This window comes from Oxyura jamaicensis, chromosome 6 (assembly GCF_011077185.1).
Source record: "Oxyura jamaicensis isolate SHBP4307 breed ruddy duck chromosome 6, BPBGC_Ojam_1.0, whole genome shotgun sequence".
NCBI classification, from domain to species: Eukaryota; Metazoa; Chordata; class Aves; order Anseriformes; family Anatidae; genus Oxyura; species Oxyura jamaicensis.
The window spans coordinates 1,918,438-1,942,142 of NC_048898.1; the positions used below are offsets into that span (position 1 = coordinate 1,918,438).

The window sequence follows — 23,705 nt, forward strand, 5'->3', positions numbered from 1 at the left end:
GAAAAGATAGTTGTATCTTAAGCCTTCATCCATGGATCTTGAATCATCTAGTTGGCTCATCCTATTTAAGCTGTCACACCGAAAAAATATTACATGCCAATCCATCTTTTAAGGAATTTATTTAAAAAAACATACACACGTACTTCCTGCTGAGATTCCTAACGGGCTTCAAGAAATGTTTGCCCTCCTGCTACTCAGGCAGATCCTACAGCAATAGCCAGCATAATGCCAAAAATGAAAAGGGCCGTGCTGGACCTGCGTGAAGAGCTGGGCCAGTACCTCACCTCTAGTCTTGTGGAAAGCACAAGGTAGGGGAGAGGAACACCAACAAAGAAAATCCCCTTGAAGATTTCTCCGTGTTCAACCATTTCCTCATCAGGCGTGCCTCAAGCTATTTCCCCCTCAGTTCCTCACCAACTTTGCATGGATTTCTGCTCAAAACACCCCCTACTTGTTCCTTCATTCTGTGTGAACTTCCAGCACCTACAGTATCCCCCCAAACCCCAGTGGGGTGATGATCCACCTCTCCTGCTTGCATTGAGGCCCGTCTCCTGCAAGCTTCACCTGAGGTCACCTGGTTCTTAATCTCTAAGCAGCCACCAGCAACTGATTCCTACCAACCCTCCTCATGAAGCTTGCAAAACTTATTGATTGACTTTTAACTAACACATTACTAGCAAATCACCGTTGTGTTTCCCAGTCCAAAGTATCCCACCCTGCTCACACATCCCTCAGACAAAAGATCTTACATCTGGTTGGCTTATTGCCGTTCCCCGGGCCGTTTCCACCCACACACACTGCACGGCAGCGGACAAGCATGGCACACAGCATTCAATGAAAGGGTGAGACATCGGTGTATCAACTGGCAGCAAGGCTCCATCCTGCTCTCAACTCCCCTTGAATAACTCCTAACATTTAAGTTGATGTTTCGCTGCTGATAAATACTGACTGGATATTTTTTATGGAACTATCCACTGTAACTTCAAACTCTTGTTCCCAAATGGTAACAATCAATTCAGAGATGAAGGCAGAATTATTTTTCTCCCCATGGACATCCTTTCCATTTATCTGTACAATTTAATCTGTCATTTCCATGGCAGTCACTTTCATAAGGTCTTCGCCAGCTCCTCCTTGCCAGCTCATATCTTTAGTACCCCCTAAACAACTCACTAGCATCAGTAAATTTTCTGATCCCACATGTGTTTTTTTCTAGGTCATTTAATGTTCCTTTAACGAACACCAGAGATCCTGGTGGTATGCCAGTGGTGAATTCCTTCATCTCCAAGAACCGACTGTAGACTCTCAATCCTTGTCCTTGTAACTAATCAATTATTTGTCTGCACAAGGATTTCCCCTTTGAAGTCCCAGCTGCCTAGTTTCTTTAAAACACACTGGTGAGGATGTTGGCCAACGGGTCTTGATACACAAGACCCTTCCCAACAACTACCACCGCCTGCTGCCCATTAGCCATCTCAAACAAGAGGATCCACACAGTCACGGGTCCTCATTGGAACAAATAGACTAAATGATACATGGTAAAGCTGTATGACTGTGCTCTACAACATTAAAATATTGTGGTGGTTAGTCTCTGAAAGTCTTCCGAAGCAAGATTTTTTGTACATTTTACCCTAAATCAGTGCAGAAGGGAGTTACTCATTTTCTCAGGAAGTTGGCTAATGGATATCCTCGCAGAACGCTTTGATTACTTCTAAGAGCCATCACATGCAGTTCAAAGCTTACATGTAAAATGTTTCACAAATTTTGACAAAACTTGTCACTCCATGAGCTTAGGGCATGTTGCTTTTGAGGGATTTTTTTTTAACCTAATTTTTATCACTTAACACCTACTGACTGAATTAGAAAAAAACACACCACTATGGAAGACCTGTAGTGTCTGCAGAAGGTGTAGGCTATGACATCTGTTGGCCTTTTACAGGCCATAAGGGACCAAGAAGAAACGTTTTCTAATCTGTTTCGGCAACTTCAGAAAGACCTATAAATCTTCATGATATATTGACTTCCACAAAAACCTCTCTGCCTTGAAATAAGCCAAAACTAAGCAAACAAAATCAGGGGCCATCAGGTTGCCCTCCCTCACTGCCAGTGCCTAAAAGGGGCTGCAAGATACCTGGGGAGGGACTCTCTGTCAGAGGGTGTAGGGACAGGAAAAGGGGGAATGGCTTTAAACTAAAAGAGGGGAGGGTTAGTTTAGACATTCAGAAGGGATTCATCCCTCTGAGAGCGGTGAGGCCCCATCCCAGGCATGCCCGCAGAGCTGTGGGTGCCCCATCCCTGGCAGTGCCCAAGGCCAGGCTGGATGGGGCTGGGGGCAGGAGGGGCTTTAAGGGCCCTTCCAACCCAAACTGTGCTGTGACCCCGTGATTATATCATATATATATATATCTATGTACACAGAGAGCTCATTCATGTAAGTGTGTGCATTACACCAACATAAATTGACAGGCAATAAACACTGAACCTCAAATTACTTTCAAGTGGAAAAACATACTTGGACTACTCGGTTTATCAAACAGTGGTTATAAACCACACTACACAGGCAGTTTTGCCATTGCATATTCCATCACAATCCAACTTTTTGATTACCAAACCTCTTGAGCTGTTTTCAGTTCTATATTTTAACTTTCATGCCTTGCATGAAAAGAAGTGCCATTCAAAGGAAAACAAGGAAATCCCTTCATGGCAGGCCAGGTCACAGCGAGCACGATTACCATCAGTTAATACACAGTCAGCCTCCTTCCGTAACAGTTTTCTTGTGCTAAACACAGCATTTCTTCTGTTGATAAAAACAGGTAAATCATTGTCTCTCCTCTAGCAAGAGCCTTATTCCAAGATAACAGAACAAACATTTGTTTTTGATATTTTAGATATCATACAGGAGACTGGAAACTTCACAGCAATCAGCATCTAATCTCTTTTCATGCAGAAAAACATGCTAAATCCATTATTTAAACATTACACCTGCTTAAATAAAAGCAGGATGTAACGTTTCCTGCTGCCCATTAATTTTACATACACAAAAGGACCATATCGTCAAAACAACTCATCCGCATGTATGCATATATATACATATATATATATATGTATGTATGTATGTATATCACCTCAGAAAGACCTACTTTCCTCACCTTTCACAGTACAACTCATGAAAAACCTGTGGATTTAAAACTTATCCCCATAAAGCCTGAATTGCTGAGACTCTGTCAACACTGGCTGTTTCAGACTGGGTAATAGTTGCTAATTTTCATCTGTCTGCAACACAAAACAAAACAATCCTTCAAATAGCTGAAAGATGAAGTCTCTATCTGTTTTTATAATGTTGTCTTATCTGGTTATACTTTAAAATGTGCCATACAGCAAGCGTCCTTAGAGAAAAGGTAACGCCTTTTTCCATACATAAAATGACCAAAAAATACTTTCCCTCCCCTAAAGTGACTTCATTAAATGTATGTTCCCTTTCTCAATGAAGCAAATTATAATCAATCCACAGCTGGCAGTGTTTAGCTAATCGTATAATTTTGGGTTGAGTGGCCCTGGTCACCAGCTCTTTCACCACCCCTCCCTTTTTTCTGAAGCAGGTTTTTTTATGATAATCTTATATTATCTAAGGGAGCAATAAATAGGATCCACTAAATAAATTTGCTTGAGACATTTATATGAAATTTGAAAGTTTAATGTAACTGCCAAAAGCTTCTGGAGTGCTGGCAGAATTAATCTTAATACTCATTACATTTATAGATTCAAATCAAGCCTGCGGACGTCAGCATAGGTGCCACTGCTAAGAAATAAGAAGTTTCCAGGAAATCTGTAAGTAAATTTAAAGTGGTTGCCAGCTTTGGAGAGGGAAAATTTAAAAAAATGATGTGATGGATGTGATCTATATGCCAGGAGATGCAGCATGAAACACACTTATCTCTATAATTTGGGGGATGTTTTCTCCAATACAGGTTTTTATAACACAACAGAATTAGAGATTAAGCTACATACCTCAACCCTGGATTTTTATTTATTAATTTATTTTTAATTAGAGGTTGCAAATCATTGGGCAGCCATCTCCAGCTGTAAGATCATCCCATGCCTGATAAGCAGGAAGAGCCTAATTCTGCTGCAGTTCCTGCCCTCGAGTGTCAGCAGTGGCTTTAATCTGGGGGATAGAGGAACATAGCGAGTGAGTTTTGGAGTATGTTTATTACATTTGGTAGAGTGCACCTGAGCTTAAAAAGTATATGGAAACTAATGAAAAATAATGAAAGTAACATTAAACAACATACCCACAGAACTATCCGTTTTGCTACCCACCCCACAGCTGAGCCAGACTGTGGCGGACAAGAGAGGCACTTCTTAACTATAGATAATGCAATACTATGATCCCTCTGGAATTTGAAAACAATAAGGTTAAGCATGGCACAATAAAAAAGTTGCCTTTTTTTTTTTTTTTCTCCTGACTGAAAATACAACTGGCTGAAATGAGTTAAAATCTCCTGCGTAGCTGGGTAGGAAGTTGGGGTGACAAATGACAAATCAGGCTTTCTTTTTTTCTTTTTTTTCCTTTTTTCCTTTTTTTTTTTTTTTTTTCCATAGCTAGAACAAGAAGTTAATCTTAAACAGTAAGAGCAAAAGATTGATAAAGTATTTTTGACTGAGAAAAATATAGAACATAAAGGGGGTCTCCACCCTTAGAAAATCCACATAATAACGACAGAAAGGACCTGAAAAAAAAAAAAGCAAAACAAAACACCATAATTTATAGAGGAAGATATAACTGCTAAGACATGATTTCTGTAATCTTATCCCTTTGCTCTCAGTTGGCAGTTACGGACTAAGACCTCCTCCCTCAGTAAAGCATTCAGAGTGGTACCAGTTACGGACATGCTGCCTACAAATGCAAATTCTGAGAAGCTGAGTCCCAGCTCCTAAAATACACTTCTGAAGACTCGAGCACTCTCCCTTGACTCCCTGGTTTTGATTGCCTGAACAGATCTGCTATTTACTATCTACAAATAAAGACAGCAGAATACCAAACTGAGCAACTGGTGACAAAATAATTCTGATAAAATTCTCGCTGTTGTGTTTTGTTTGCTTTTTACAGAAGCTTGTGGGAATGGCCACCTCTTTGTAAAAGAATACAGAACAACCTGTTAGATTGACTGGGAAGGTTCATGTTTTAGAAATCGTTGATACCTAATGTTTAACAAAACACACACATATATATACGTTCACCATTTCTGAATGTTCTGCCTTAAATTTCAACTTATAACAGGAAAAATTGAATGAAAAAAACCTTGATACCCTCTCAGAATTCTTTGAGGTTTAAAATTTTGCCCAAGGGATTATAACTTAGCTGTATTCTAGACAGTCTTTGCAGAATTACCTTAAATGCAAAATATTAATCGTGTTTCATCCAAAAAGTAAAGGAATTTATTGCCCAAGTAATACCTAGAATGTTAACCTGGCAGATAACAGGATCAACTTGTTAAATTTTATATACAAACTCTCACTAATTCCTGATGCTGAAGTGTTGCTGCTCTACTCCTGCCACAAATCAGTCATGGTTTTCCACTAACATGTTGTTTTACTACCCTTTGTAACTGAAAGCACAAAGTACAATCATAAAATATGCACAGTGTTCCTCTTGTCTATAAGCTAGACTGAACATGTTCGTTGGACAGAACTCGGAATAATACCTGTGAGTGCGCTAAAAGATTACTTTTCATTAAAAAAGAGTCTGCCTTCATGTTATCAATTGTTTGTAAAAACAAACTGTCAACCTCAGATATATTTATACATCCCACACAGAATCAAAACATTGAAGTTAATTAAGCACATTGATCAGCAAGGGAAATAGATATGAATATAGCAATCTTCTGCACTGGAATTAATTACATCAAGTTTTTGACTATACCACAAATAAAGCTCAGGATGTACTAATGAGATTATCAAGAACACAAACTGTAAATCTCGTATAACATTCAATAACACACACTCCCCACAGAGCAGCATTAGCAGCCTTTCAGGCAACCACCTTACAAGCACATATTTAGATGTCACATTCAGAAAATTACTTCATCCTTAAACATGAAACACCTACCTTTTCTCAGTGGTTCCAGAACAAGTTTATTTTACCAGTGAAGCACAGAAATAGGTTCAGATTTCTGAATGGTGCCATTGCTAACACTTCCTTTTTACCTGGTATGCTTCTCTGCCCTTTTCTCTCTCCCCTTCAGCAGGCTGTGCTCTCCACCACCAGGTATTTCCCCATTTAAAACACAACAGAGAACACCCTAATGCACGTATGAAAATCCACACACTCTTGTTTCTGTCTGAATTATTTCCTTAATAGGTCCTTCCTCACCTCTGATTACCATGATCAGCATGATTTTATTCACCAACATTTAAATCATACGTTTTTTCAAAAATATTTAAAATCAAAATTTTTTACTCCTTGTTTCTATTCTGTGTTTGCCTGATTTCAGCCTCCTACCAAGGATCCTGCTACACTCCTTTCTGTGTTACTCAAGTCTGCCTTCTATTTTCAAGCATTTTGTTCAGTCTAGACACTTCTTCGGTTCCTGTCACTGAAGTGCCAGGTAAGAGTCATCTCCACGGACATTTTTAGTCCAAGGACATCCAATCACTGGGACAGCCCTAAAATCAGATTCTAAGCGAACTGGCCTAACTACAGCCAATTAGTGTGAGTACTTCTCCCGACAACCTTTGTAAAGATAGATATTAAAGACAAATAACCAATCTTTTAAAAAAGTGTCTTCCCTGAGAATCTGTAACAGTTAAAAAAAATAAAAAAATAAAAATATCAAAGAACGCAGGAAAGCTCACCTTTCAATCCTGGATGGATACGGTCTCTTAAAAACCTCCAGCTTAACGTACTACATCCTTTCTGCTTTTCTGAGCAATCTTCTTCTTCAGTAACTTCCTGTCTTCTGGCTTGCTAGCTGCACTTTATTCTATGTACGTGCAAAGGAACCCAAGATGTTATCCAGAGCTGCTCGCTTCTACTCTGTCTCCACAGTATTCACGTCACTTGTAGCACCGAAGCTGCTGAGAAGCCAATGCATCAGCTCTGTGAAAGAGAAAGTCAAAATAAACCAGGGCAGACCCAGCACGGGGTGATCAGCTTCATAGATCCTGATCATGATGCCAGAGCGAGAATAAAACACGGAAAGCTGCAGTGATCAGGCACAGCAGTTTGGAGGTGCTAATGAAGAAATAACACCGCCTGTGAATACAGGTCACTTCTGAAAAACTGTTACACAAGCATGAAAACCTTCAGAAAAGAAAAAAAAAAAAAAAAAAAAAAAAAAAGAAAAAGAAAAACAGAAGAGAAAGCAGGATCTGGTACCAGATAAGCAATTGCAGAGGGTAAGCTGGATACAGAGCGCAGAACTTGTTAGCCTGAATGATACCAAGGGATGTGCCTTGTAAAACGATCAATACTCAAAGGCTCAAATAAAGGACTTGGTTGTCTTCCCTGCCCCCACAACCTGAAACAAATCTCCTCTACTTCTAGACATTTCACACTGCCTGCTACAAAACCGCTCACATTTCTTTCTAGAATTAAAGTTCTGCTCAGCACACTGTTTTTCAGATGTGAACAACAACAACAACAAAAAAAGCACACAGTAATTACAGCTTAAAACCCTGTGATTCTTCAATAAACCCCAACTGATATTAAACAGATGTCCAACAGCATACATCAAAATACAGAAAACACAACTGGAAAATTTCAGAGCTGCACCATGCAGTGGGCACAGCAGCCTCGAGCTGAGCAGCAGAGAGCTGCTGTACGAACAGGGAGAGAGGCTGGGGAGGAATTGCATCTATATATATGTATATATGTATTTATTTTTCTCTTACAGTCATTTTTTCTTAATGAAAACCAAATTGATTTGCAACACGCTTTTCATAGATAAATGAGAAAAAGCCTTGGTCTAAACAGAGAGAGAAAAAGAGATCTGCACAATTCTGTGCCTGAAACATCATGACATGCCTTAGGAATGCAAACCACAAGGAGTTTTGCTGGTAGAGATGCAGGGCAGAGCAGCAGAGCTTCTTTAACAACACAGGATATTTCCCGTAAACAAGTATTCAACTTCCCAGATGTTTTACATCACAAATGTGCTAAAACTGCTATAAACCTTCAGTTGACACTCAGGAATATGACTTTACTTCTTTGTCATAGAAATGAGTAAATACTCTTTGGAAAAAATAATAATGGTACATCCAGCAATTGCTAACTTCTGAGTACTTGAATCCCTAACTTTAAAAAAATATTTGATACACAATGTGTGTGTTTTTTTTAATTCTTTGTACAGAATGTGTGCATACATATACAGGCATGTATCACCTCCGTGTCAAGCGTTTTACAGCTCGAAGAGAAAGATGCTCTCCCCAAAAAGCTGCCTCTCCAAGACTCACTTCCCAGCAAGAAGAAATTCACCCATTCCCCTTCCTGTTGTCAGTGCTATGAAGAAGGAAAGCCACCACAAATTGCACAGGCCCTTTCCTCCAGACAAGCGCCATGTAGCCCACGGTTCCTACACCTCGCTGGCAATCTTCCACTGCTCAAGTGTGCTCACATTAATAAAATAGTTCAAGGTGAACGTGAACTCTTAAAAATATGTCAAGGACTGGGGAGAAAAGGAGAATTAGAGAGGAAAAGCCATTATAGAAATGAAGAATAAAATCAAGTCAATTATGATTCTCGAAGCGCAGGTCTACCAAACTGCCTTATTAAATTGAAAAACAAGCAGGGAAACAATTAGGAGAAATAGACTTTCCAGTAATTCTCCCTGAGAAAAAGGACTTGAAAGTCTTGTTTAATTCAACAAAGACAAGAAAGCAAGCGACTTTTTCAAAGCGTACTGGGTTCTGGGTACTTATACTAATAGCCAGACAAAATTTCCTTCTGTTTTCCCAGCAAGCGTGTATGCATGTGGATGAGAGAGGAGAGACTGCAGCACTGCAGCTTTTGCTTGACATTTTTTTTTCATCTTCCCTGTATTCACCCACCAAATCTCCCCCTCCAATCCATTTGTTCTTCTCCACCACTTTAAAGTAACGTTTAGCTAGTGCTCACATGACACCACTGCTACGTATCTCGAAAATCATCTGAAAACAAACTAAAACTCAAAAATGTAAGGATGGGAGTTGCCAAGGCCTTCAAACAGCACGTTTCCCAGCACCTAACTTAAAGCGTACGAAATAAAATGTAGTTCAAAAATTAAAAGTTATCGCTCTTACATGAAGGGAGGTACTTTAATGAGAATGCTTCCTGTGGGAAGAAGTATTCTAATATGAGCAATTACTATGTAAAAGATTCATGAATATAAAGTACAAGGAACAACCTTATCCTGGTAGAGACAAATTATCGGATTAAAGCCTCGTGGCACTGGCAGGGCCCCCTGCCCCCAGCCCAGGCTGCCCCAGCCCCATCCAGCCTGGCCTTGGGCACTGCCAGGGATGGGGCACCCACAGCTCCTCGGGCAGCCTGTAACGATGGAGCAAAGTTATATATAGAGGGGCACAGGATCAAAAAGAGAACCTGGGGGATGGCATCTGAATCCCCAAAAAGAATAACAGCTACACAAGTGGTAACATTCCCAAGGAGCGGAATTTTCGGGCTCATTTCTTCTGTCTCCCATTCGTTCTCCACCTCAAGTGTATGTTCTGGCAGGAAACCCTCACGGAAAGCCGCTTGCATCTCGTTACTAATACATCTCCTTCACGCCAAGTCTTTTTTATTTTTAATGAAGAATTCTTCATTTACAGAAAAACGCCAAATGATCTATTTTCCTTTAGAGGTGAGCCAAATCTGCATACTTGATTTCTTACCTAATGTGGTCCATTTATACCAACTACAGCTTCCAACTTCTCCCCACCATGACGCAGGTTTCTTCTTCAGCGCTGTGCCACTGCCATTTAAGTCCCCAAAGAATATAAAAAGCAATATATTTGATTAATATCTGACTCACAGTAGCATTCAGTGCAACTACGGCCATGGACTGTTTTTACAATTCACCAAAGATTTGTATTTTTTAATCGATACGGCTCACGTAGGCAGAGAGGACTAGTATACTCTGGAACAATCTAGTCAATAATTGCCAAGCTGGTAACGCTGCTGGACTGGGGGGTTCCAGAAAGGGAGAAGACAGAAAGCAGCACCCAGCAACAGCAGAGACTGAGCAGATCCATTCTGCTGTTTCTTCCACTTTCTCTCCAGGCAGAGTACTGCTCCGAGGCCTGTTACACGTGAAAGTCGTCTTCATAACTTCCATACACTTTTGAAAATAAATTGTTCTGAGCGCCTCAAAGCACGTCGTATAACCTTTGAAGCTATGTATGCGATGCAATGGTTTAAATTCTGGCCCTAACACAGCCTGGAAAGCCTGGCCTATACTGTAAGCTTTTAAAGATATCCCTTGAAAGTAATTATTTTCTTAACTGCAAACCCAAAAGATATCATAAGACAAAATACAAACACTACAAAGGCAAACCAGAGGGACAGAGAAAATAGCACAGCAGACATCAGCATGACATTGACAGAGCTCTGTAGCATCAGCCTGACCATTTGGCTTGAAATAAGAATGCAAATAAGTGGTAGTCTGCCACTTAATTCCAGTCCTTATCGTCAATCTCTCCCTGTGCCACCAAGGCATACATCAACGTGTGCTGTATTGAAATACATACATCTACAGATCTGTAACAGTACTGAAAAAATATTGTGGTTTTATGTTGCCTTGATGGAGGTATTAAATCAGACCATAATAATCCCATGAGGTGAAGCATTTAGAAGTCATTATACAGAACTTTCTAGAGTCCACTGTCTTCGGGATCTGCAGTCCTGATGCTGTTCCTCTGGGTGCAATGGGAATGCTTATAAAAAAGTTAAATGCTCCCATGTCTGCTCAAGTGGTCTATGCCACAGACATATCCTCCAGATACAGCAAATACTGCCCAGATCTTCTGATCCATGATCTAGGTCTTCATGGTCGCTAAATGCCTAAGGAAAGAGGTTTTGCTCTGGACCAAAAACAAACAATTGTCAGTGTAGTAAGATATTTAAAGCAGGGGCAAAAGACTTTCAGGACTAGCCATTTTTCAACACAGCCTACAAGTGAAATACACACTCCTGTTTTAATCTAATTCAACCGTGCATCATGTTTTACATTCTAAGACTTATTTGAAGAATGCTGAAATGCCTTGCAGAATAAGCTTTGATACCCGAATGAGGAAAATTGGCTGTTACTACATCCATTTGACAGCTGAACTCGCATCAAGAGCAGCGCTGCCACAAAGCTCCGCCAAGCAGCACAACCAGTGCGCTTCTCTTCGTGCCACCCACCGCGACAGCTTTCTGCGAATCACACCTCACAAGCCCCATGTTTTCTGCCCTGCAAACAGCAACAAGCCAAAGTTTAGCAAACAGCACGATTAGAGACACAGGATGGCTTTTATACATCTGTACAACTGTTAGCTATGTGACCTGACCTTCTGAAAAACATCACGACAAGCGCAAATTAAGTTTTCAAGGACACCATGAAATGTACCTTAAGTACATCCAGCCTTCTCTCTCGTTTCCTTGTTTTGTGTATTGCCTGACGGATTTGTGTTTCCGATATAATATGAAACACCAAAGTTACATCAGGTAAAGTTCCAGTGAAAATCTAGAAGTCAAACTCCCCAGTTTTCATCATATTCTACTTGAAATCAAACTTTAACATTATCACTATGCTTTACACTCCAGATGTAGTTCAGAAAACAGTTTAACCTTGAGCAAAGGTTAAAGAAATCTGAGTTGAAAGAAATGCAAACCCCAAAATACCGCACCTCTTCCATGCCAAAACAATGCACAGTGTTGTCTATAACACCCTTCAGCACTGACAGTTTTCCTCCAAGCTGCAATGAAGCAAAAGTAAATATTGGCATTCCCTGGGAGAACGAACACGCACACACATGTGCCATTTACCTCTACACCACTTACGCATCAAGGACTTGTGTGCAAACTTTGAAGGCTCAAAGTCTCGCTGTCAGTGCTAACAAGTACAGAAAACATTGAAGATAAGAAATAGCTTCCTGCGGTTATTCCAAGGGATAAACTGGTCCTACGCAGTCTCCCATCGCTCAGCTGAGCTGGTAAACCGAGCAGAGGTATCACAGATGCCAGGCAGGGAAGAGTGAGGATGCTATGGTTCTTTATGAGGTTGTTCTCCTTCAGTGGCAGCTCTGACTCCCACGCTTCCTACTCAGAGCAACAACACAGGGGTGAGCTGTTTAAAGAACTGAGCATTTCTGATTCTCTAAGTGCCACATTTATCATATGTATTTGTGTTAATACTTGTGTTTAGTCAGATCACGGATACTTCAAAGTCAACTGGCTAAAAGAAAAAAAAAAAAAAGGAAAACATTTTACACCTCTGACGTTGGTATTTGAGTTTTACTGAAAAACAATCATCAAAATAATGATTATTGAAATCGCTCTTAATCATGGGTAGAAACACCAAGTTTCTCAGCAGTTGTGACTGTACGATTAATTAATACATTCTGAGTCTATTCACCAGGTTGAGCAAATCTAAAAATACGCCAGTGCTAAGAATGATGATTTCTCTGTTTGCTCTGCAGACAGCTTTCCTGCTCGCTGTCTTCAGGGAATCCTCTGCCTGGTGCCTCCACATTTCAGATTCAAAAAGAGATTTCAAATAATTTTCTGGCAGTTCTCCAGCATTAACTATGACAATATCAATTCAGCAGAGAAATGCCAGATTTCATATTGCGCCTGAGTGGGTGGGATTGACAGTACTTTGTTAATGCCCGTCCCCCTCCCCGCTTTTATTACAAATAATTTTTATATCTATTTTCCTAACAAAATTTGATTTTGTCAACATATCCAGTGGGCTTACAATACAGCTATTGTTGCTGGAAATGTCAGTACTTCAAATGTGATTCTTGATGTAGCTCTTACAGGATATGGAGAAATAGCCAAGTAAATTTATTCTTTGTATCTAAATGTCACTTTAGGTATAAAATATATTAAATATCATGAATAGAAGAAGTATGTGCACTGTATATCTAATGTGATGACCTGGATAGGAAACAAAATTAAATCTTTCATACAGACTACAGTTCCTAAGTGGAGGATATCAATGGCCCCTCTGTAAGTGGAAACGTACAGTACAGATGCAAGTAATTTTACAACATCCTTACTGTAATCATAAAACGTAGAAACATGATGAAATCAAGATGTTGCAGTTTAAAATACAGCACACTGAAAGCCATTATATGCCTGGCATGATGAGTATTTTAGACAGAGACATAATCACAAAGTAAAACTTTATCTTACATCACTAATATGAAACCTGTATTCTCATGAGACAGTTTCCATCCAAGTCCCTCCACAAAAGTCAGCAACGCCTCCATTTATGGAAGCTGAGAAAATATTAGGGGAAATAAAGTGTCTTTGCATGCGTAAATGATCGGCTCAAAGACAGGAGAAAGAAAGTTGGAGTAAACAGTCCACGTTTTCACAGCGGGGCATTGCAGAGAGACGAGGCAGGAGCTGTGCTGTCCACCAGGTTCCTAATTAAGCTGTGAAAAGAGGAAGGTGACACTCTGTGTACAACGCTAAGGTATGTAAGGCAAGTAGAGATGAGGACCACCTGCAGAGATCTGCAGATGGACCTTTCACATCTCAGTGACTGGGCAATCAAAGTGATACACGCACCAGGAAGAAGTAACGTACCTGGGGGGTGAAGGTCCTGGCTTTACAAACAGAACGATGGGCTCTGAGCTGAATACCAACACGCAGGAGTAATAACGTGGGGCTGCAACTATCAGTTCTGTGACAAAATGGGCTCAGACTCCTTGACAGTCACATATAAATGGAAATAATTAGAAAAGGAACACAAAACAGAGAAAATTAATTTGTCACTGTATAAAACCCACAGTGCACATTTCTCAGACATAATTCTCTTGTCCCTAATCTCAAGAAGGATATGATAGGCTTATAAAAGGTTCGAGGAGGGAAGGGCTCAGGCTTTTCAGGCAGGAGAGAGTGATGCCTCAGCAGAGGGGGGGCAGAGGTCTATAAAGTCCAGAGGGAGATGGGGAGGGTGGAATCCCAGCCTGCTGCTCACTGTCCCTCCCACCATCAGAGCTGGAGAGGCCTCGGAGAAAAGTTCAAAACGAAGAAAGGGATTGGGGGGGGGGTGTCCCAGAAAAGGGGAGAAAACCCCTGTAACTGTGTCTCTGGCTACCCAACGACCTGAGCTTGCTGGTGGCTACAAGAATTTTCTCAGAAGTTTTATGGCATACTTGGTCTGAACTCATACCTCCATACAGTACCTGCTTTTCAAGCGAAGAACCCTATCCTATAAATGATGGAAAGGCACAGAAATCAAGTGGTATCCAAGAGTGGCAGAGAAAAAACCTCCACCTCGAACCTGGCAACCACCAAGTAAGCAACATGGTACGTGAGTACGTCAGTGCTTCACATGTATAAAGGAAAAAAAAAAAAAAAAAAGATCACTTTCAGCCTGGAAGTTTTCCATGTTCAGCCTCAACCCTCATCCAGTGGAGATGGCACTAACTGAGAACTGGTCGGTGACTCCACTGGCCATTTCCACCGCTTGGCAGGGGCGGCAGGACCCCGACAGAGGCTCTTTGGTCACAGCAGTGCTCCGCACTGATGCTCTGCGACTCCCACAAGCCCAGGCCCTGCCTTTTGGTCTCTGCCAACTGCTGTATCTGGCTTCTGCTCCCAAGATGTTCCCCAAACTTGGACCGGCCTTGCCTGTAACTCCCTGCTCACACTAGTAGCCCCTGGGGCAGAACATCTTCCCCCAAATCAGGAACAAGATAACGTGTATGTGAATGCGTATGCAGACAAGCACATGATAAACAATAGACAGGGAGCATTTATGCAGGTTCCCCCTTTTCAGGATACCTGGCTCTCAGAGCCCAGCATCTACATTCTAGTCTAGACTGAGCCCAAAGGTCTAATTAATTTGCTCAAGGTTTAGCAGATAGCTGTTGCAGAGATGAGAATCAGATTCCAGTCCTGTGCAGTTCTTTAATTGCACAGTATCGCCTCCACAACCTGATTTATTTTCCTTGGGTCTACTCTGCTATAAATAATTAACCTTCCTCTATAATGCCCAAAAGCTCATTACATGCTCCAGTCAAACCATTCGTAATTATTAAGTTATCTGACGGTGTTTGCCCTATCGTGTACTTGAGTACCTCAGTGTCAGAGAAGGTTCTAAAGCATTTACAAAACAGGTAAATAATTTATGTTTACCTCTGAACATGATTGACTCTGGCCATTTGCTGTTTCATACTGCATATTGTTAAACGCAATCCGTCACCTAAATGACAGGATGTTACCAGATTCCATACGAATGTCTGAACGGCCAGCAGTATCAAGCCGTAAGTGGGATTTTATTTAACAGCCACCGTTCTTGTTCGGGCATGAATACCCTGTGCCTGTGTGAACGCCGATACCCACGGAATTAAAACTTGTTCTCTGAACACTCGCTAAAACAGAAACACATCATAGATGCTTGCGAGGAGCCTGAGCATGACTGATAAGAAAGCAATATAGATCTCAGCATACGTTTGCAAACAATTCCACAACTTTCAGCTGATTCTAACTGCAGATTACCGATCTTCTCCAGGCGTCCGCGTTTTCATCTTCAGCTAAAAATATCCACTTACACAGACCGGCAAAGAAGCAGTTCAGGGTGCCCAAACTTTAATAAATCAGAGCCATCGATTCAATCTCATGTAAATGAAGCTTCCCACTGTCCTTTCTAAACAAACAAGGAGGACACAGAGGCCTGCACATAATCACTAAATTACAAAGAACAGATGCGAGACATTAACAAGGAAATGCTCATGCTGGCAAGGAGAAAACACTATAAAACAGCACGCACTGTACCAAGCCAGATTGGCTTTTAAATGACTCATACTTAAGAGATTACAAACAACAAGGAACAAAAATATAATAGTTCATTTGACTGGGCCTAATACACTTTAGTTACTTTAAATTAACTGCTAATTGTGCCATTTCTTTCCCTTGCACTTTTCCTTCTGACATCCTGGTTGAAGTGTCTTGATGAAAGGGAATGTACTACAAAAAGCACGTCCTAAGCCTAGGCATTCACCAGCTGCAAATTTATTAGTGCTCCCTTCAAAACATGCATTTGTTTCCCCAAAAAGAAAGCATCTCTCCCGACAGCCGGCCCGAGGCATCACTACACCAAGTGGGCGCATGATGCATTTCTTTCTCAGTTTTTCAAATATGCTGTCTGAAGTTTTATTCCATTCGTCCCATGCATTGTAAGGCCCATTTCTCACCTCCCACTGAGCATGAGGAATGGAGGAACAGGAGCCGCCCACCTCTTGCAGCGGCCAGCAGCGCACCTCTGCAGACCTCTGTGCAAAGCTGCCCAACGTTCCCCTGCAGGGCCAAGTCACGTCCCAGGACCCAGGGGAGAAAAGAAAGGGCTGACACAAGGTGCTGAACCACGCAGGCAAAATTCCAAAGGCAACTGAAATTCTGTGCACTTTAATTAAGCTCTTAAGGTGGTTATGACAATTGTTTGCAATCAGGCTTTTTAAATATGAAATTGGTGTGGACGCTACCTGCCTCTCACACGCACACATTTTCTATTCCTCTGCCTGGCCCACAAGCTTTCTTTCCTGTTTGAAGCAACTTTATGGCTTTTTGTCCAAGGACAATTTAATCAGCTCACCCAATAGCGTATACTGAAAAATGCAATCTCGGCTTGCAACACTAATGCATGCAAATTCCCCAGGCCCACATGTACTCCAGCCATTATGTCCTATATTCATATGCGAGCTGTGTCCAGGAAATTCAGAGTGTTTTCCTTTTCTCCTTGAACAAGGATCTAATTCAGTCTCATCCTTCCAAAAGCCAAAGTCACCAGCCACTGCTGCTCTATCAGGTGACGCAGAACCAGACAGTTAAGGTGTTGGGGCCACACACAACGGATCAAGCACTTTCCATCTGCCTTACTTACTAAACCAAAAAAATTACAATGTTCTTGTAATATTCTGCCTAAACCTTGTCTCGCAGGACTACCAGAAATTCTGACAACCAGAAATTTCCTCTATTCCAAAAGAAATGGCAAAAAGCATCCCAAATCAAATGCTGCTGGTGGCTCCCTCCTTTAGCTGCCATTCTCCGACTCAGACCCAAACAACGTCAGTATTTGCAACACCGACTGCAGAGAAAGTTGCTTCCTTACCTTGTTTGTGCCTAAGAACAATAGCTCAGAGATAAGATGCCCCAAACGCAGGGCAGATGGGCAGAAAACACGCACTGCGCTCACGTACCAATCTGGCAGCAGGTCCCAGCCTCACGCTACCAAAGCAGCAGCTCTGGCTCCTGTTGGCATCTTGGTGGCTCTGGAATACTGCTTGAGTAACGAAAACTTGAAAACAACATGTAGTCATGCAAAAAGGAGGAAATCTGAATAAACACGATGACTTCTGATTTAGCAAGCTCACATGAACAATCCAGAGGACAAAGCAAGCCACACTCATTGTTCCCTTCCTGCATGGAAATTGGGCAGCGGGGGATTGAGAAAAACACGCAAAGGCTGCTCAACAGCAACTACAGACAGCACACAACCCAGGTTTTGCACCATCTTAACCCAGGTTAACTGTGAAATTATAACCCTGAGCAGATTTTCAGCCCTCTTTTGGAATAACTTCAGTCCTGAGTGGGTCAAGAAAGGCCAAAACCCAGTTGGAACAAAGAAAGGAAAGTTAAGAAGGGCCTTGTACATCAGTGTTTGGACACAGATCTACAGTCCCACGTGCAAGTAGGCAGTACAGATCCAACTTACAATTGCTGCTAGGGCTCACTCCAACACTCCACAGGAATTATTTCAAATAAACTAGTATGTTGGTGGAGACAACACACTGCACCTCACAGGTGGGAATGTCACCCTTTCTGAAGATTTCCACAACATCCTTCTGTAAACTGTCTCAGGGCTATTTTAAACTGTTACAAATCTGGGCTTTGCCATCTGAATTTTACTGAATCCTTTTGCCAGGCTTTCTTATGTCTTCATCTACTAGATTAAAGAGCACTTTAGTATAGCATGATGTATAGATACTTAGCCAGACAGAAGTTGTATTACAACACCACTGCATTAAATAGTGTTAAAACAGTTTTTGTTTGAACAAAATGGACAAGTCATTCTTCTCTGAAGATCATCAGTTTCTGCAGCTCTTTCGTGTACCAACTCTGATAATGTAGATATTCAGAGCAGATTCTCCAACGCAGGAATGAACTCAACAGTACTTCACATGGAGTAACACCCCTTTGGAGTCCAGGCTGACATTGCTCTGTATTTATTATTACACACATCCACGTAAGTCTGTTCTCAAGAACATTTGAGAAAACACAGATGAATTTAATTGGCTGTAAGCATTTAGCTTCATTATCCAAAATATATCAGTGTGTGAGGAGGGTAGTATTTCTTGGTCTTTATAAAGAAGAGGGCTAATCTTGCGGCAGGCAGCTGGGAAGTGGAGAAGTACACCCTTTGCAAACCTGAGACAGCAATACATGGAAGAGACAGTCTTCAGAGGGGATCAAAAGAAAAGAGCAGCTGGAAACAAAGCCGAAGTTAAGTAAAGAAATTGTTTCGTTCAATGTTTTCATCACATTTCTATTGAAGAATAAGAACTGCCATCTCAGAGCCCAATTACCACATTTGCGATAGTCCGTTGACTTACACTGCAGAAATGCATACTTTCTCTTCCTAGACCAAACACTTACGTTCATAATCCAGCTTTAACAGATTTATTCAAATCCATTATTCCTGTTCAAATTTCTGAGAAATTTTAAAGTAAAAAGGCAGGAAAGAATAGAAGATGAAGGTAGCCTCGCAGCTGTGGAGAACTGTAAATCTCAGTTTTAGTGCCAACACTGTCATTGTGTTTGAGGCGAAAGAAACCTGAGCACATCGCCTACCAGTGCTTCTCCCTCTACTTTCACAACTAACTTGTGAAAAGCAAAGGACTGGGCTAGCACCTGTGATATTCAAGGCACATTTTCACTAACAGCAGCAATGCACGATGGCATTAAAAACAAAGACTTCAAACCAAGATAGAACACTTTGAAAATCACTATTTCTCCTGCCCACTACAAAGGAAAACAAACGCAACCCTATTAGAATAATAGTAACAGAAGATTCTACCTTTTAAGGGAGAAAAATGAATGGACAAAGACCAGAAAGTGATAGAAGACATTTAAAATGTGTTTTGCACTTCTTTTTTCTACGACAAGGTCTATAGGGTTATAGTTTGAAGGGATCTGAATATTTATTTTCCAAAAAAAGCGTAACAACTATTTACTATAAAGTCACTAGGATTCTCAGCATGTTTCATTCATTACGCACGCAACAAAGCACCAGAAGGCAGGAACAAGTAGGTACTGCATCCACCAAGGCCATGCAAGTCCCTCAGAAGGCATAAGAAATGCAATGGTTGAGACCCCCAGCTATTAGGAAAGATCCCTTTTTATTATTAGACATCAGGAAGAATTACCACTCATGAGATTACCTCCACACGAGCCCTAAAGGTCTCCATTTGAGTATTTCTGAAGGAGAAAATAGATGCAAGCTGGGTTTTGCTGGAGCACACTGTGATGTTTGAAAGTCAAGGCTCACAAGCCAGATGATAACAGAGGAAATGTACGCATCATCTACTTGGAAACCATCCACCGTTAAGGCACCTTTACCTTCAGGCAGACTAGAAACCAGACAAAAAACTGGACAATCAGTCAAACTGGCTCAGTTCTGTTAACTTCACAGAAGAAAATGCTGTGTGTGTCTACTTTATCCGTGTTTTCCTCCTCTGGGGTCTAGAATGGCTTGAGAAAGGTGATGAGTGATGTGGCTTATCCTGCATACTTTGAAACAACCACCAATGCCATACCCCGAGAAGCACGTGGTGCAGGTCAAACAACATCCATCTCGACAAACACGGAACCTAAGTCCCAAATCTGATTTTGTTTTAAGGATACAATTTCCAGAGAGGCTCAGGAGTGTCGAATGCAAATCCGGTACAGGCACACAGCACAGCTGATGGACAACATCCATTCAGGCATTAAGAAAAGCACTGTCTTATCCCTTCCAGACATTTCCAAAGTAGCGAAGGGCAGGGCCCTTGAGAGAGCCAAGAAGGAAGGACATGCATGTATCAGCCTAGGGTCAGGCTTCCCTGGCTCAGAAATCCACGTATAACTCTCAGTTAACAGCTACGAGGCCTAAGTTAAAAACATTTCAGTGACTATTCTTCCTTTGCCACAACAGCTTATTTTTTAGAGGGGAACAGAGAGTTTCTTGCTATTGTTGGAATGTGTAATAATCACGGTTACCCTTTGCCGAGGGCAATTTCCATAGTCAGAAACACAGCCTTCCTGTGAATTAGGTGGTAATTGGATTCTTCTTTGCTTATTTATGTTCTTCAGTATTTATTTATGTTAGAACATTACCAGCACGAGCAATTCATCAGGGTGTGAACTGTGGAACACATAGGAATGTGGGGACTGACACATTTCAGCTCCAGGACAGAGCTATTCTTAGCTCAAGTCATGCATTTCCAAACGAAACACCAGCACAGCATCTGGGACCAGCCTCGTGCTGGGGGGCAAGGAAGGGAGCGTGGAGCTTTTTATGTTTGCACTTGAGCAATCATAGCCTGAGCTCTTTTACAAGCAGGGGCAGCAGCAGCCGTGTACTCATGCAGAGCCTGTGCCATGGGGGTCACAGACAGGTGGCTGTAGCGCAGCAGAAACGAGCTGCCCTCCTCACTGTGTCTGTGTTGTCAAATAGTAATTGAAGACACCAAAAGCTCCCATTGCCCAAGCAGGCTCTGCCTAGGAATAAGGCAAAATTTCTACAGTCTGTTGCGTGAAAATGATACAAATTGGTATTATCCTTCCTGCACGAGGAAAAAAAAAGGAAAAGGATGTAAGCTACCTTCTGCTTGGCCTTGCCTCTGATCTCCTGGGCATCTAGACGCAGAAATGGATTCCCCATGTCCTTTGATCTGTTCTATCACTCCCTTGCAATTTTGTGGCTGGTTTCAGCACTATGAATTTTCTGAAATTACAAGGTTTTTAAATTATCTCCTCTAGGATAGGTCTTACAAGGCAGACAGAATATGCGAAGTAAAAAACAGAACTTGAACTGCAACACTGAGCAAATATTTATAATATTCCAGTAATCAATGCTGCAGTAAATTCTTCTGAGCAGAACGCCACGTGTCTATTTGCCAGACCAAATGTGCATCCCAATTACAGCATTGATCTCCTTTACATGTTACAGAGAGAGAGATTAAGAAGAAAAATGTTTGATATTCTTTATGTCCTGGTCGTTTCTGTTCTAGTATGAAGGAGGCTCGTGTTAGCCATCAAAATAGGTTCAAGCCTCCTGACAAAACTAAAAAGGTGATTAAAACATTTAACCTAAAGTAAGAAATAAATAACCTAAAGCAGAAATAGGAAGGGAAGAGTAAAGCATGTTGCCTATTATTTCGACAAGTCAGAGCACAAAGAAGCACATAGCTTGTGGTATCTGCAACTAAAAATACATATTCTCAGCTACAATCCTGCACTCCTGCAGCAAAATGCTACATACCCAAAGCAGAGCAATTAGTTCCTAATCATTAACACTCTTCAAAACCGAGGAACCCCAGGTTTGGATGGGATGAAGGTCACTAGACCCTCCCCTTCTGGCTACATGGGCCACCTCAGATTTATAAAGAACAAATTATAGCTCCATAGATCAGAAGTACTTTTAAGGTACGAGGCAGCCAGCCCAGCTTCTAGTCTCCTAGGTGTTCCCTCCCAGAAAAGACCTTCCAAATAGCATGCCTTGACAACACCAAGCTTCTCAGATGCTGCTGTGCATCCTCTTTCTTTAGTGGAGGTGGTAACACCCTTGCCCCAGCAGGGGTTGGTTGTTTGGAAGGCCTTCTCTCTAATACCACTAAAAGCTACTTTAAATACATTCATAGCACGGTGTCTCCTTTACTTCAATTACAAAGTTTTTTTGGGAAGCTATTCACAGGCCCCATGACACCGGGGCTGATTCCCCCATATCAAAACAAAGCCTTCAAACTGCCCTTCGTGGCTCAGGCAAGGCTAAAAATAATAACTAAATAAATGATATTTTATCATAAGTACCACAAACCAATGACGCAGTAATCAAATAGCACATCGTGCTTTGCAGTATCAGCTGTTAACAAATACTTGCAACAGAAAATCATCAACAGGTAGTAAAACGTTCTAAAAGTACACATGCAGATCCTACATACTTTCAGCACAAGACATTGTAATTTTATATATATATATATATATATATAAAGCTTTAAATGGGCATATACATCTACCTTTAGGGAGAGCAATCCATCTGTCAGATTCTGTAATTCTAAGGATGCTAGAAACTCTTCAAAATGAACAATAGACTGACCCTAGTTAGGAAAACAACTACAGAAATTACATATATTAGAATGGTGAAATTATATATATTAGAAAGGTGAACCCGTGACCCATCTTCAAGAAAAAACTATGATATGTATCAATTTTATGACTCATAAATGTATCTATATATGATTTTCATTCTTGCCTAAAATTATTCTCCAATACTCAAGCGAACAAGTATTTGAAAATTAAAACACACGCACGCACAAAAACAATCATTAGTGTTCATTCTCATCTCACAAAACATTGTAAGACTTTCTGTTTGTGAGTAGCTTCTGGAAAAAGGTCTTTCCCCTCACTATCTTTCTAATCAGCAACTTAAAATACAATTTTATGATGTATTTCCATTTCTAGGAGGGTATGATTTCTCCAGATGCACTGGATTGATCTCAGCAGTGTAAGGTGAATGAAGGCTTCAGGACTGTACGGGCTGATAGCGACAGGACAATTCAGACAGAAGTATACTTAAATTTACCTCTACTCTTTTAATCCTCTTCACACTACAGTGATGGCAAATCTGAGACTGAGGAGCTGAAAGACCCCCTGGGGCTGTAACTTAGGACAAGGAGCAGGGGAACTGCACCAGAGACCAGTCTGCTGCAAGGCTGGGGTCAGGATTACCTGGGGCTGATGCCAGCCCTGATCCATGCTCCTGGTGCACTGGTCAGACAGCAGCGCCCTGTACCCATGGGGTCACCTTCAACTGCTTCACTGCACAAATTAGTCCTAACTATGGACCTGCAGTCCTCCCAGGGCACGCTGCTGCATTTAGCACTGTGTTTATGGAGTAGTTTCTCTCCACCACGCCAATGAAGAAGGGCCTCTCCTGACATCTGAAAGATGTGTGGCTTTAAGACAGGCTACGTCGCTTCATTCGCTGAAGTGTCAGGCAGCTTTTGGCTGAAGAACCACCTGAATTGTGTCAAGTCTAAACAGCCTGGCTCCTGCGCGCAACAGCGGAACTACTTTGCAGCAGCTCCAGATTAAGTTTTGCATCCATTTTTTAATAGCAAGCCACGCTGACAGTTACTCATTGTAGCCTCTGGGGAAAATTTCTCTTGGGCAGCAGCTCAAGACATTGCTGAAAAATTTGAAACACAGAGCACAGCACGAAAATATTGAACTGGCCTCTCTTTCTGCAAACAGAGTG

The 23,705-nt window shown here is 41.4% G+C and overlaps 1 protein-coding gene across 10 annotated transcripts in view; it reads right to left on the reverse strand.

The window, feature by feature from the left end:
• Positions 1-23,705, reverse strand: part of PCDH15 (protocadherin related 15) — a 721,430-nt gene that overhangs the window by 604,983 nt on the left and 92,742 nt on the right. For 9 of the 10 annotated variants that reach the window (XM_035329710.1, XM_035329721.1, XM_035329709.1 and 6 more), the window contains one exon: positions 6,853-7,096. The gene's annotated coding sequence lies outside the window, so the exon portion shown is untranslated. Of the gene's footprint in view, positions 1-6,852; positions 7,097-21,050; positions 21,071-23,705 lie in introns of those variants that run through there. The other variant, XM_035329711.1, reaches the window with a different exon arrangement.